The sequence below is a fragment of the Bombyx mandarina genome, chromosome 22 (genome assembly GCF_030267445.1).
Source record: "Bombyx mandarina strain Sakado chromosome 22, ASM3026744v2".
Lineage (NCBI taxonomy): Eukaryota > Metazoa > Arthropoda > Insecta > Lepidoptera > Bombycidae > Bombyx > Bombyx mandarina.
Window position 1 is genome coordinate 1658687 of NC_143228.1, and position 15283 is coordinate 1673969.

The following is a 15283-nucleotide window of genomic DNA, read 5'->3' on the forward strand; positions in this document are numbered from 1 at the left end:
CTGGAAAGGAATGACAAACGACATTAAAGAATACATAGAATCATGCGTCGTTTGCCAACGAAATAAAATTCAACGTAAGTCTTTTAAAGCACCTATGGTCATAACCTCTCAATCTACTGAACCATTTGAGCGTATATCAATGGATTTAGTCTCATACTCAGAAATTAGTGATAATAATAATAAATATGTCATAACGTTGCAAGACGATCTCACAAGATTTGTTCAAGCATATCCTATTCCTGACAAAGAAGCAGTCACTATTGCTAAACAAATCTTACATTTCTGCCAACACTTCGGTGTTCCAAAGCGTTTTCATTCGGACCAAGGTACCGAATTTACCAATAACGTTCTTAAACAACTAACAAAATTTCTCGGATGTAATCATACATTCAATACAGCATATCATCCTCAAACAAATGGCGCTCTCGAACGATTCCATGCGACTCTTCGAGATCATATACGCATGTATTGCAATCGTCGTCATAAAAATTGGGATCAAATCATCCCTCTCGCTATTTTATGTCATAATACCTCAGTTAACTCTTCCACGGGTTATACTCCTCACGAACTCTTATTTGGTTTTAAGCCTCGTCCGTTCTACTCGCTAAAACCAATCTCTGATTACACAGCTTGCGATTATTTAAAAGATTTAAATGAACGTTTAAAGGTCTCTAGAGAAACTGCTTTACAAAATTTAGAAAAGATGAAAGAAAAGCGAAAGAACGCTATGACAATCAAATTAAGAATTCTGTAGAATATAAAATAGGTTATAAAGTTATGCTAAAAGTTCCTAATCCTAACAATCTAGATCCTAAATGGGAAGGCCCATACGAAATAGTTCGCGTTGGCTTCAATGAAAATTTCCTAATTAAAAAGGGTGGAAAAACCCAATTAGTTCACTCAATCGTCTTAGACCTTATCCTAATAACGATAATTCATCCTAAATTCTAATATTTCAAAATTCATAGTTTATAATTAAAATTATAATATAATCTACTATATTCCATATTGTATTTTAAGTTAGAAATATTACTTTACAGGATAGGCCAATTTACAGCCATCCAAAATACAAATTATTTATACAATCCCTACCAAATCCTTATATTAGTTTTATTATTTGTTCGATTTCTAAAATGTTTATATACCTCCTTATTTACAAAATTTACAAATTTATTCAACATTCTATACAAAATCGTTATAATCGAAAACGAACTTTCGGAATTAAACCTTTACTTAGGCAAAAATTCACGTGTTAAACGAGAATTGTTTGATGGCCTTAGCTCTGTTCTTAAATGGTTAATCGGTACACCTGATGCACAGGATGCTGAACATTATAATGAATGCATCGATTCTTTAGAAAAACGAGAATTAGATGTAATGAATCTAATGCAAAAACAACTACAAATCACATCTTCCACAATCAAAAACTTTAATCAATCTATATTCAAAATCACAAACGACGAATAAATTATCAATGAAAATATTAATCGTCTAAACGAATATATTAACACTACAAAGAATACTGTATTCGATATTAAAATAAGTGAAGAAATTTCCACAATTTCCCTGCAAATTCTAGAATTAGTAACTAACTTAGAAAACGATATAAACGATTGTCTAACTAGTATTCTTTTTGCTAAATCAAATACTGTTCACCCATCGATAATTTCTCTCAAGCGTCTCTACGAAGAGCTTCTATTGTCAAATCATGTTAGAACAAATAAACGCTTAGTCACATCCGTAACATTAGATAATATTCATACCTTATTAGATTCTTCTACCTTATCAGCTTATGTTTACTCAAATCGCCTCGTATACATCTTAGAATTTCCCTTAGTTACAAACGATAATTTTAAATTATATCATATTTATTCAATCCCTGTACAACATCCTAATTCCTCATATCACTCCACCATCCTACCAGAGCATATATTCTTAGCCACTAATCAAAATCAAGAAAAGTATATTTCTACAAGTTTGTTGGAAAACTGCAACAATTTCGCATCAAGACAACGGTTATGCAAAAATATGGTCGTCTATGAATCTACTTCAAGACCAATATGTGAACTTGAAGTCCTGCTAGCAAAATCAAAATCAATTCCTAAATCATGCACTGTCACATCATTTCCTGCGGAAATAGCAACGTTTCAGCAGTTAGAAAGTGATAAATGGCTCTACGTATTAAGCACAGAAACTCAATGTGTACTTCAATGTAATGGTGAAGTGTCGAACCACAAACTCTATGGATCAGGAATCATAACGCTGCCAGCATCTTGCAAACTCCATACTGGCTACAGCACGCTCACAGCATTTAAATCATCAAATGAAAACATCACATATCCAATCGTCACACCGGATATAACAACTGACGATTGTTTCCAAGAATTAAAAAATGTTGAAATACCACATCTAATTCCAATTCCAATCAATGAGATCCCGTTGGACTCATTACAACAAATCAAGCACCATATTGACAAATATTCAGAGGAAATTAAGAAAATCAAAACACAAAATTTCATGAAGAAACATGAGTCAAGTTTTTCATGGATCTATTTCTCGATCGGAATCACAATGCTTACATACATCTTATACAAAGTCTTCAAGAATTTTCCATGTCCATTTGCGACCCGAAGAAGGTCAAATAGCGGATGTATCCAGATTTTCAACAATTGCTTTGATAATTCTTCAAGAAGAAGAAATACACAAATTTCAATTCCAATGACCAACATCGGTCATCCTACATCGTGCATCTCCGAAGACGAAGATGACATCGAAAATCCAGAAAATCCTAATTCTCAAAGTTCGAGCACCAACGCTCAACCTTTGTTTTAAGGGGGGAGGTGTTATGTTATGCCCCTCACACTAGTACCTAAGTCATATATCAATTCTCATAAACACATAATGTACTCTAACTCTTAGTTCTTAAGTTCTAAATCATTGTTACTATATAACATACTTATTTCCTCATGTTACTAAATCATATGTATATTGTTTACTTTACATCAGATCTTCATTTGGAATTAGAACATTAGTTAATATTGTATTTCTTTCACATCTGTAAAATTCCGTCATTTACTAATTGTGTCCTTACGGATTCTAAATATGTTTACCAATACGGTTCATAGTCTAAATGACTCATTTACTAATTGTTTAGTAAATACTATTCATGTATAAATTCTCTTTCTCCTTGAAACTTAAAGAGTTCGTCATCAAACTTCAAACTTATAACATCGTAACTCTGTCCGTGTAACATCAGATTATTGTAAAGGAAAAATAAATTCAGTGTATATGAAAATAAAGTTTTTTTTTTAAAACTACAAAACCGCTCACCGCGTAACAAGGCGTACATATATTTTTTTCTTTTTTCTTTCTTCTCTCTTTTCGTAAGGGAAAACACACGCCTCAAAAAGGGTCGAATACTCCAATAACTTTTTTGTTTTTTTTTTAATTTTGACGAGCACAGGGCCCTCCTGTTGGTGATTGGTCAATGATGCTTACGGACATCGACAATGTCAGAGTCAGCGCTGAGTCGCTGTTAAGCTATAACTAGGCCCGCCGTTTTAATTACTCAACCATGTTTATAAGCTCAGCAACATTTATTAATCGTGTTTCGTTCATTTATGCCATAAATCAACCTCAGCACAATTAGGTACTTAATAAACTACACCTGTCGATCGAATACAACATTCATATTGTATATTCATTAATTAATATATTTGATAGGCACAATTTGATTACTTCTTACTCGTCTTCTAAATTACTACCAAGACAAAAGAAGAATATTCTGTAATAAAAATCAAAATTAATGATATTAATTATAATGTGCACAATTACCAGTTGTAGGTAGGTTTATTTGCCACGTACCATCCGGCTATGGAATGAGCTCCCCTCCACGGTGTTTCCCGAGCGCTATGACATGTCCTTCTTCAAACGAAGCTTGTGAAGAATATTAAGCGGTAGGCAGCGGCTTGGCTCTGCCCCTGGCATTGCTGAAGTCCATGGGCAACAGTAACCACTCACCATCAGGTGGGCCGTATGCTCGTCTGCCTACAAGGGAAATAAAAAAAAGGTTATATAGTAAACATAAATGAATAGGCACCTCATCTTCCTCCTTGCGTCGTATTCCTCAATGCAGGGTCGTAAACACCCTTCTATATCAATTTCTCTCGCACGATTTTTCTACATCTGCTTCTGTTTCTGGCGACGTGAAGCGCGTCGTGTAATCTGGAATCAAGAGCGGTGCGGATCTGGTCTGACCAACGTATTGGGTCGCACCCTCGAGGACTTTTCCAATCTAATTTACCAGTATCACGGCTTTTTCTGTCACGAAGCAGTCACGTGTGATTACTGGTGGTAAAACCTCTTGTGAGTCCGCACGGGTAGGTACCACCGCCCTGCCTATTTCAGCCGTGACGCAGTAATGCGTTTCGGTTTGAAGGGTGGGGCAGCCGTTGTAACTATACTGAAACCTTGGAACTTATATCTCAAGGTGGGTGGCGTCATTTACGCTGTAGATGTCTATGGGCTCCGGTAACCACTTAACGTCAGGTGGTCTGAGAGCTCGTCCACTCAACTATGGATTAAAAAAATCTGTCCCAGTTTAAAGTATGGGACAGCCATTATACTATACAAATAAGACTTCGGCTTGAAAGTGGATACCGTAACCACTTAAAACAAGATTAATAACACGCAATATAAAGAACAGTATTCTCCAATTGTTTATTAAAGAACAAAAATTCTTATTTACCGCACATTTCCATCGCGACCCGTTCCCGACTCCATTAATATTGCCCAACAACAACGTTACGCCTCTACCGATACCCGCTTTATCTTCACACGTTCGACATTTGACTCCTGTTATCCAACTGAAAGTGTCAAACACGTCATTATTCTTATATCTTAATGTAGAAGTCGCAATTAATGCCAGGTTGTTTGTCAAGAATGTGTGAATTTAATAGCGTCGGAACATTCGTCCGAATGTATCACGTGCATCTTTTTCAATCGTTTCTTGTTTGACGAGCGTATCTTGTTTTTAGGTCATCACTTTAAATTTATATCGATAGCTATCATTGAAGTTAGAGAGAGAGAGAGGGAAAGAGAATTCTTTATTATACACCAAAAAAATAAATAAACAATGCGATACAAAAAAAGTACAATTGGCGGTCTTATCGCTAAGAGCTTATATATTATCGGTATAAATAATATTTCCAGGGCTTGTTTTTAGGCAAGTTTTGAGCAAAACCGTTCGGAATTCTGGTCTACCGAGCAATAATACCTGCTTGGTAGAAGATATCTTCCTTTTGTCTTTTCCCTGTGCGTAAATCGCTTCTTATTCAATCTCCATTATTGATGTAGTATTTGTTTCGGTTTTCGCGAGTTCTAGATATAATTAAAACATCATTTACGATTACATGACGCGTTATTTTTTGAAATTGTCATTTTTTAAATTTCTGTTGCTTAGAATACCTTATAATTTACATGATCACGGAGATTAGGCCGCAAAAGCACTTCATAGGGACGTCTTATGTTACTTGCCAATTTTAGAATTAGGAGGTAAATATAGATAGATCTCTTTGGGCGTATTATTTCTAGTATTTTTGGTCCTCAACCTCCCATTAAGTTTCTCACCGGATCTTCTCAATGGGTCACAATTTCCATCCGGTGGTAGGGTCTGCGAAGCACTATTCTTTCAAGGGCTAGTGTTAGCAAATTCTGTCAGGATGAGCCCGTATCCCAGGACTACTCCATGGATCCATGCAATGGAATAGCCCCTTACGTTATCAACGAATAGATAGGAAAAAAATCATCAACGTTAATAGTTATTAGAAATATCAGAGGCACAGCCAAACTACCGCCGATCACTACTTTGCCACTGGTCATTAATTAATTAGACACATTCCTACAAGGAAACAACTTTATCAATATTCTACGCACAATTCTACAATCGCTACGGTTACATTTGCACTAAAACATTTCCACATAATTAACTAATTAATCCTTTAAATAGACACTTCACAGCTGCCGATGATGTCAACAAATCATTCTGTAGCTTGGTAAGTGAAATGGCGCCAATACATTTCTATTGAATCAATAATTCATAATTCTTGATTGATTTTTGTTCCCTTTCTGTCAGCGCTAATTAAATGAGCGTCGCGTTTATTCGACTTTGATTTAATGTGATTTTGAAATGTTTTTTGTAAAGGATCTGTTTAGCGTGTTCAAGATTTAATATTTGATAAAGGTCAATTTTTTCCTTGAAGCCAGAATTATCAAAGCAAAGTTTTATTTTTATTTTCTTGCCTGGACGTCTAGCAAGTCTATTTAGAGAACTTAAAAAAGTTGCGGCGTAATAGGCCTTATCGATGAAGACAATGATGTAGGAAAAAACCTGATGGATGGATATTGCATCGCTTAATGGCTATTGTTCTAATAAATAATTTCGGTTCGATATAAAAAGTACGCTTTGGTAACTGTAAAAAAATCAATTGTTTGATCGGGATTAAGCCTTTTGTGGTCCATAGCTGAGCGAACGAGCTAATGTCCTATCTGGTATTAAGTGGTTACCGGAGTTCATGGACATCGTAAAGCTATTGCCGTCAACCACCTTGATAATGTATAAGTTCGGTAGGTATTTCAGTTAAAAAAAAAAATCTGCCAGATTGCAGGATTTGAACACTGGCATATCAATACGAGTACCCAGACGTCTTATCTCTTAGGCCACGAGATACGTCGTCCAGCTGTCGTGCAGCTGGAAGGGAAGGGTTGCTCCGTATTGTGAAATTTGTTACTAAAAGCATGACGGCCACAATTACTCTGCCAAGAGTGTAGCGACGAAGAAGAAGAAGGTATACTTAAGGTGAGATAAGATCATAGTGCGACACTTGAATGTATGTCGTCACTTGTTGATATGTCCCCATGGCTTGGGGCCATCATCTTGTTGCGAAGAAATCATTTAAAAAACTATAACTCTTTTCCCGAGGGCTGTGACAGAGTAACTTTTGATAATTTATCTAGAAATCCCAACAAAACGACACCAAAGATATTCTAATAAAATTATTCCGCGGAAACGAATTGTTTCTTCGAAATAAGCCGAGCAATTAATTCTCAATCTTCGAGATGATCAAAACAACAGAAAGGCAAAGTTTTGTCTGACGTAAAATTGTTGTGGGCCCGTCAAACGACTGAATTGTCGACTCGGCCGGTATTGTACTAAGTTCGCTAGCTTGAAAACTTGACTGGAGTTAAGTAGGGCGCTTAGCTTTCGAGCTATTTACCGAAGCTTCGAATGTTCGTACCTCGGATTAAGTCGTTATTACTTTCTGCAGGTTTGCTGCATACAATAAACAAGATAGTCCGGCCATCTTTTCATTTTCTTAAAGTCTAATGGCCGTAAATAAACTTATTTTGGTAATTAATAACATATTCTAGAGAAGAGAAACGTATATTAGAGTTTCAATTTAAATGCACCATGAACATAACACGCGGTTTTGGAAATTTGTAAATGACCACTGTACAGATTTTATAAATGTATGAGATATGTTCACGAAAAAGGGTGATTAGGTAGATCTATTCATTTATACATTTTTGAGACGATTCATTCTTTTCAAAGATTTAAGTTGACAGACATTTTTTATGGCGCCCAGATGATTTTTTAAAGATATCACCAAATACAAGAGGAGTTATTGTGAAATTTACCGAAGAGCTTTAAGTGGGCAAATAAGGTAAGCTGTTTTACGCATTCAAAACCAAAAGTCGCCGTGTTTTAACCAAATCAGGAACGACATACGAAAACGCTATCTCATTATACGGACAGTGTGAGACGGCCCTTAGACAAGGCCAGTTTGTTACGTAGTTAGCCAAGACGCCGAGGGAGCGCTAATCTGACAAGTAACAAAGCAAAACAAGGTACTGTCCTAATGAGATCGATTGGCTAACAAAAACATAATGCTGCAATAACACTTTGCATTCTATAATAATTTTTTTTACGGCTTAGATTTGTGAACGAGCTCACCTGGTGTTAAGTGGCTACTGGAGCCTATAGACATCTACGACGTAAATGCGCCACCCTCCTTGAGGTTTGAGTTCTAAGGTCACAAGTGTAGTTACAACAGCTGCTCCACCGTTCAAACCGAAAGAATTACTGCTTCACGGCAGAAACAAGCAGGGTGGTGGTACCCACCCGCGCGGACTCACAAGAGGTCCTACCACTAGTAATTACGCAAATTATAATTTTGCGGGTTTCATTTTTATTGTAAGATGTTATTCCTTCACCGTGGAAATCAATCGTAAACAATTGTTAAGTACGTATTTCATTAGAAAAATTGATACCCGCCTGCGGGATTCGAACACCGGTGCATCACTCAACACGAATGCACCGGACGTCTTATCCGTTAGGCCACAACGACTTCATGAACATAAGTCAATACAAAATAAATTCGATTCTTCATACTGATTGAAAGTGCTTATGTTATTTTTTTAAAATGAAGTAAAACAATTTTAGCTATCGTGGTTACGTATGACACAATGATATGATGACTACAAAAGCTATAATAAAATAAAAAAAACTTAGCATATTATGTAGATACTACGATAAACAGTATAGTGTTGGTATAATCATTAGACAAGTTTTTTTAATGATAGACGAGCGATTTATTTGAAAGTAAAACAAAAGCCCTACTATAATTATGTTAAAAAAGGGCTTTCAAATCAAACTAACAAGCCATGCAAAGCTATGATAAATAGTTGTATTGATGGTCAGCGGATGTATAACAATTTCACACCAATGCTACAAAAATATCTGGTAGCTACCTAATTAACATGACGTCTATTCTTGGGCTAGTTACACAAACGACCTCCCGTCATTTGGCCGAGTAAGTTTCAATTAGGACTTCCCTGAGCTAAGACCGCAAAGGATAAAATCTTGTGCAGTTCAAGTAACTTGGCAAATGAGCCTCGCCCTTTCCTCTGTTAATGCCTGATGGTTAATGTTGCTTACAATATTAATTGTAAATATTTAAATAATACTATTACATTATATTCAGAGGCGCAATGACTTGGGAAGTTTACTGGTGGTAGGACCTCTTGTGAGTCCGCACGGGTAGGTACCACCACCCCGCCTATTTCTGCCGTGAAGCAGTAATGCGTTTCGGCTTGAAGGGTGGGGCACCCGTTGTAACTATACTGAGACCTTAGAACTTATATCTCAAGGTGGTTGGCGCATTTACGTTGTAGATGTCTATGGGCTCCAGTAACCACTTAACATCAGGTGAGCTGTGAGCTCGTCCAACCATATAAGCAATAAAAAAAATAAAAAAAATTAATGACGTCAAAATAACCGAAGAAAATTGGTGCAAGAGTGGACACTTCATACATACATACATTCAACTTAAAGAACATTGTTAGCATAGTTTTCCACTAATATTTGAATCTTCTTGGTAATAGCAGCGTGCTCCAATCAATTAGGGGCTTTGTAAAATAAAGAATTAATTGACAGATGTGAACTTTTATGTAATATTATTGTGAAGATCGAATCAAAATAGTTGGCTTGATATGGACTGATTTTTTTCATAATTTGAGATAATTGTCATAGATCCAAATATTAATTATTAGCCTAATCCTAAAAAATTTTACAAAGATAAACTGTACGTAGACATTTTCGAAAAACTTCAAAATATACGTAGTATGGATCCTTAAATTGAACTTGCGACCCTTTTATTAAAAAGCGTTGTATGTAAAACCCACGTGGAAGACAGCATATCGATACTAGTTTCAATAAAAATGATCGTTTACAAATTTGAATAAACCAGGGTCTCCCTAACCTTTGCTTAGATGGTTCTCCGGCCTAACATTATTTCCATGCAATACCTTTTTATTTTGTTGCTATCGCGAAAGTTCAAGCGCGAATAATTTTAGTTAATGTTTTTCTTTATACTGTTACCTAAATAAATGATGCTTTCGGTCCCGTGTTATGATTTTTCATTATTTTTATTGCTTAGATTGCTGGAGGAACTCACGGCCCACCGGGTGTTAAGTGGTTACCGGAGCCCATAGACATCTACAACATAAATGCCGCCACCTACCTTTGAGATATAAGTTCTAAGGTCTCAGTTTTTAAAGTACAGTGGCAGCCCCACCCTTCAAGCCGAAACACATTATACTTGGTCGGAATTGATAAAAGTCGTGTATATTTTTTGTTGTAAAGTTCTTTTCGTTGCTTATCGTATATTTCTCTTATTTAAGTTATGAGGAATCTGTGCAGTAGTTTAAAAATATCTTGTAATTTTCTTATTTGCACTTTATATATTTAGAAAATATTTTCTGATTATTCCGTGTATTGAAACTGCATTCCGAATAAGAGTTCGAAGTTATAACGATTTAAAAACGCTGTGAATATGTACATACTTACTTGAAAAAACAACATTGTAATTTTACAATGTACAAACTGATATAACCTAAATTATACCAATTCTTATCAAAAATACTCCCTTGATTATTTCGAGTTATCAATTTCATAATTGCATCAGGATCGTGAAATGGTCGAAATCAGATATTTTTGAAGTTGTACTTCTTTAGGCGCATTATAAAAAATTGATGAGAGTGAAATTTTACGATGCGCGCACACCGTGACACAAAATTAACGGAATGAAGTTGCCCACTAAATTACAATACGACCGACGTAACTTGGCGAGTCTGAATATAGCCGCAGGTGAACTTTCGCGCATGAACACTCTTAAAAAAAAGTGTTATTACCATTCATTTTTTAGTAATATAAATGACAAAATTATTATTTAATATAATTCATATTAAATATTATTAAATTATTAACGTTAAATATTTATTATTCATTATTTAATATTAAAAAAAATTAAATAAATTTAATAAAAATAAAGTATAACTTCTTACGCGCGTACATAAGTACACGTACCCTTTTATTTCAAAATAATTTTTAAATGGAAATTACTATAAGCGGACATTTTCTACATGAGCATCTGATTTAGATTAAAAGTAACGGTTAAAACCGATCTCTAGATATAAAACAATAGATAGCGAGCAGGAAGTAGTAACAGCGGAGTTATCGTAATGAAATGAAATGAGTCACACGACCCATTTAGTAGTTCGCAGAGTCGCCCACGAGTCTTGTGGCATTGTTTAATTGCTTTCAGAACTTTATCTTGTCCTGTTGTGTGTTCGTTATGAGCGAAATATGTTTCGAAATTTAATAAGTGATAGAATATTGTCTACTTACTTGATGTGAATTGCCAAAGTTATACCCGAATGGGAATGTCCTCCCATAGTTCAAGAGATACTATTGCTTAATATAATTATGTGCAAAAACCCTATCATCAGTAATTGGGAAATGAATGGATTATATTTCACAAATAGCATTAATATTTTCTCAAATATATTTTTTTATTGCCCTTGTTGGCAGACGAGCATACGGCCCACCTGATGATGAGTGGTTACCGTCGCCCATGGACTTTAGCAATGCCAGGGGCAGATCCAAGCCACTGCCTACCGCTTAATACTCTTGAGAAGCCTCTTTTAAAGAAGGAAAATTATAATTTAAATGCGTATTTTAAACAATATTTTCAGAAACTTCTAATTTGATTTCTATTATAATTTCCAGATAAGACCTTCAATTTTAAGCTGTGAGTAGAAATTAAATGAAATGTTTATCTCGAGTGGTGTTGTTGATAACATAGAATGAGACTTGTTGATAAAATTGTCGGAACACTTACGCTGAATTTTAGATCCTACAAATATTTATATTGTTGAACAATACTTTTGTCCAAACATTTGTGTTTGCCGAAGACCGCTGTAGTCGTGTAGATAGTCCACAGGGTCGGAAGTAACCGCTTCACCGAAAGGTGAAATATTTGACACCAAGTGAATAAAGCATCCGATAATAGAGTTTTTGAAGGCCTCTATCGAAAGCTTTCGCCACAAAACGTTATCAATGCTGTGAGACATGTTAACGGAATAGTGTGACAATTTATTTTTATATTAAAGATAGACATATTTGGTTTCTCTGGAATTTATTTTTAAAATGTCTACGTATTCTACAAGTACACGGTTATCATATTAGGCTTCCATTAATGATTAATGTTAGCTTGAGTTAGCTTAGTAAATAAATTGAATGATACATTTTAATTTCAGTAATAGTATTCATGTAAGGCACCAAACATTTTTTTATTTAAATTTTGAATATGCATGTGGATGGAGAACAGATCAAGTTGTAGCAGTACTGCTAGTAGTAGTCTAACAGTCTCAAATCCTCTTAACACCACGAAAGACGAGAGGATATAAAATGCGTGAACAAAACTTTATGCCAAACAGGCAATGTTTGATTCAGTACAAACATAGAAGTAAATAGGACAAAGAAATTAATCGTTACAAATAAATATTGTACAAGAACATTCTCGATAAATAACTCAATCATCTATCCTCTTAACATCCCATCATGACGACAAATGATAACTGACGTTTCGATATTAAGTTGACCAGTTTATTTAGAGTTCGGGCAATTGTTAATTTCCTTCAATGAGCTAATGGACCAAATCCTCGTCGTTGAGTTTATAATTGGTTGATTGGACGTGCATTTTGAATAATCTCGCATTCGCTTTCGCTTTGACCTACACTTAAATTACTCGGTTAAATTTAAATCGTTTAGAGTGATGACAATTTTAGTTAAAATCCGTCCAAATGTGAGGTAGTTATAAATTAGTAGGTTTCTAAAATAAACATTGTCTATAAATTCGGCCCACGGCTGGTAAAATATGATTCGTCTTTAATTCGCTGCGTTAAGTTGCTCAGATCTACACCACTAACCTTGCTCCCAGACAAAAATTTAAAACAAACTTGGGTAATTTTAACCTCTCATCAGTTTCACCATGTTAATGTACTATGATACCAGTGCAGACACTACGATATTTGATCATTTCGTCCTGTATAAAGAAAAGTATCTATTGATAGTGAGGGCCAAATTAAACAAAAACACAATATGAAGTCACGGAGGACTAGTTAATAAACTAACGTGATCATTTTAACATTATAATTGAATACTGGGCGATAATTAGTGTAATCCAATACTTAATTAGTGTATCCGTATAATAATAAAAGCTGATAATATAAAGATATAAAGTAAGCTGAGAGCTGAAAGCTGAGAGCTGAAAACTATGAAGGATTATTTTGTTTACCAACTATTTGACCTGTTTAACATCACAGAAAAAAGGCATAGAAGGTGTATTTTATTAGCTGATATTATTACTACTCATAGACGTGATAATAGATCTCTATTAGTGGTAGAGCCAGAAACTCCTATTACGATTACCAGTCACTACTTAGGTACCTTTGTAAAAAGCAGTAACATATAAATAGAACTAAACACGTGGTTTTTGAGCAAGCAAGATCAGATCCGTCCATGTCCTTTGCTGTAGATTACAGGGTCACAATTGCATTCCAGTCACAGAATACAATTTGTTTTATCTTTCAAATCAAAACTTATGACTGCCTCGCAGCTAAAGCAGGCAGGATTGAAGTATTTACCGGTGTGAGCCTTTGATGCTATGCAAAAATTAAATGTAATCACCCTTTCAGCTCTTGAAACGTTTTTGTTTATACTACCGTTCAACATTATATTGTCATACATGTTTTAAGAACATTTACATAGTTTTCTAACATAGTAACAACATTCTAATCAAAGAGAATACCGATATAAAACTATTAGTAATATGGCGTCCATTACCATTTACCGGCACTGACCGACTGACCTTTAAACACTGATATTAACAGCTTCAAAACCGGCCCTTGTACGCTTCGGAAATTCCTTTTTCTCATCAGACCTTTTACTGCCTTTTAGGGCACCGATAATGCCCCGGAACCCTCTCATTAGTCTGATGGATAACTATCGTAAATGTTTTCATTCGAAGCCGATTTTAATTTATTAGTATTGCATGTCGTTTGAGAATAATTAATGACTAAACAAGTTAATATCTAAAATTTAACTGTTCTATTATTTTCTATACCAAACGCTATGAATATGTCATGCTTTCAAATCATGCCATAACTTCGGTTGTTCTCTTTCCGGGCTTTTTCGTTGGTAGCTTAAGTAGATATCCTAATTACGTTCAGACTGTTAGGTGAGTTTCAACCTGAAAGGACTTGCTAACATTAACTCTAGCAAGAGCAGTGCTTTGCTGAATCTACCACCGAATCGAAATCGCGACCCATTGAAAAGATCCGGCTAGAAGCTGTATCCATGGGCTAGGTTGCACGTCGAACTCTTCATGGTATTGACCAGTGCTTGGCGAGCCTAAAAGCACCTAGACGGGATCTGGAAGATTCGATTAGATGTACTTAGGAAGACGGCCGCTTTGTAATGTCCTATCGTCTGGGTCGGTCATATAAGTAGAGGCGGCCACGATAAGGTTATGGTGTTGCGCCGCTTTTTCGAAGAAGCGTTCGGACGCTGTCTCCAGATACATCGATTCTAATTGGAGGTCGTCGTGAAGATCTAAATTCGTTATATACCACGGTCCTCCTACGGATAACAAGTGTATAAAATACTACTTAGGACATATACACCACTATACTTTAGGACATTCCTAAACGTAAAATGTTATATAATTGTTTTGAAATTTAAGAACACACTAATAAGTATGGCAACACAGTTAGTTGCAGTTGCACAAAAAAATCTGGTCATACGTGCACGTGTACATCAAGTACATCAAGAAATAAAAATCCTTCGCTCTGAATCTAGTTTCTATTGAAGCTAGCACACGAAAATACAGTCCACACTCTAAACACCCCCAATCGTAAATTACGAGCATATTCAGTACAATACTGATGTAAATAAATAGTAGCCACAACTTTAGTTCACAGCAAAACGTATAAAATATATTGCTAAACCGGAGATTACGTGAACAAGTCGCCTAGTCAAACTTTGCCTATATTCATGAAAAGCAGCTTATTTTCTGGGTTGAAAGCGAAGGTCATTATCAATTACGGTAATAGTCAAGGTATAGCTGGAACGTATCAAATTGAATATGGGTAGAATGCTTAACTAGGAGATGAATTAACGAAGAAAATTAAATTTTAATATTTAACCACATTTTTATGGAAAACAGAAAACACATTATAGACAGTAATACGTAACTCTATAGATACTTACAAAACAAAATCATAGGAGGGATAAATTAAATAACAGTCTTGTGGCCAAATACAAAAGGTTTAAATTCGTTTTAGAGCCAGTCTATAGATGAACAAGATTTATGAAAATGATGTA

At 35.3% G+C, this 15283-nt stretch overlaps 1 protein-coding gene and 1 pseudogene across 2 annotated transcripts in view; both read left to right on the forward strand.

Annotated features, from left to right (window-relative positions):
* LOC149500281 (netrin receptor UNC5C) overlaps nucleotides 1–15283 on the forward strand; it is a 185400-nt gene that overhangs the window by 20571 nt on the left and 149546 nt on the right. The window lies entirely within an intron of this gene.
* On the forward strand, nucleotides 1378–3299 carry LOC149500283 (uncharacterized; annotated as a pseudogene). The gene has a single exon (XR_016325070.1). The product of XR_016325070.1 is annotated as an uncharacterized LOC149500283 (transcript).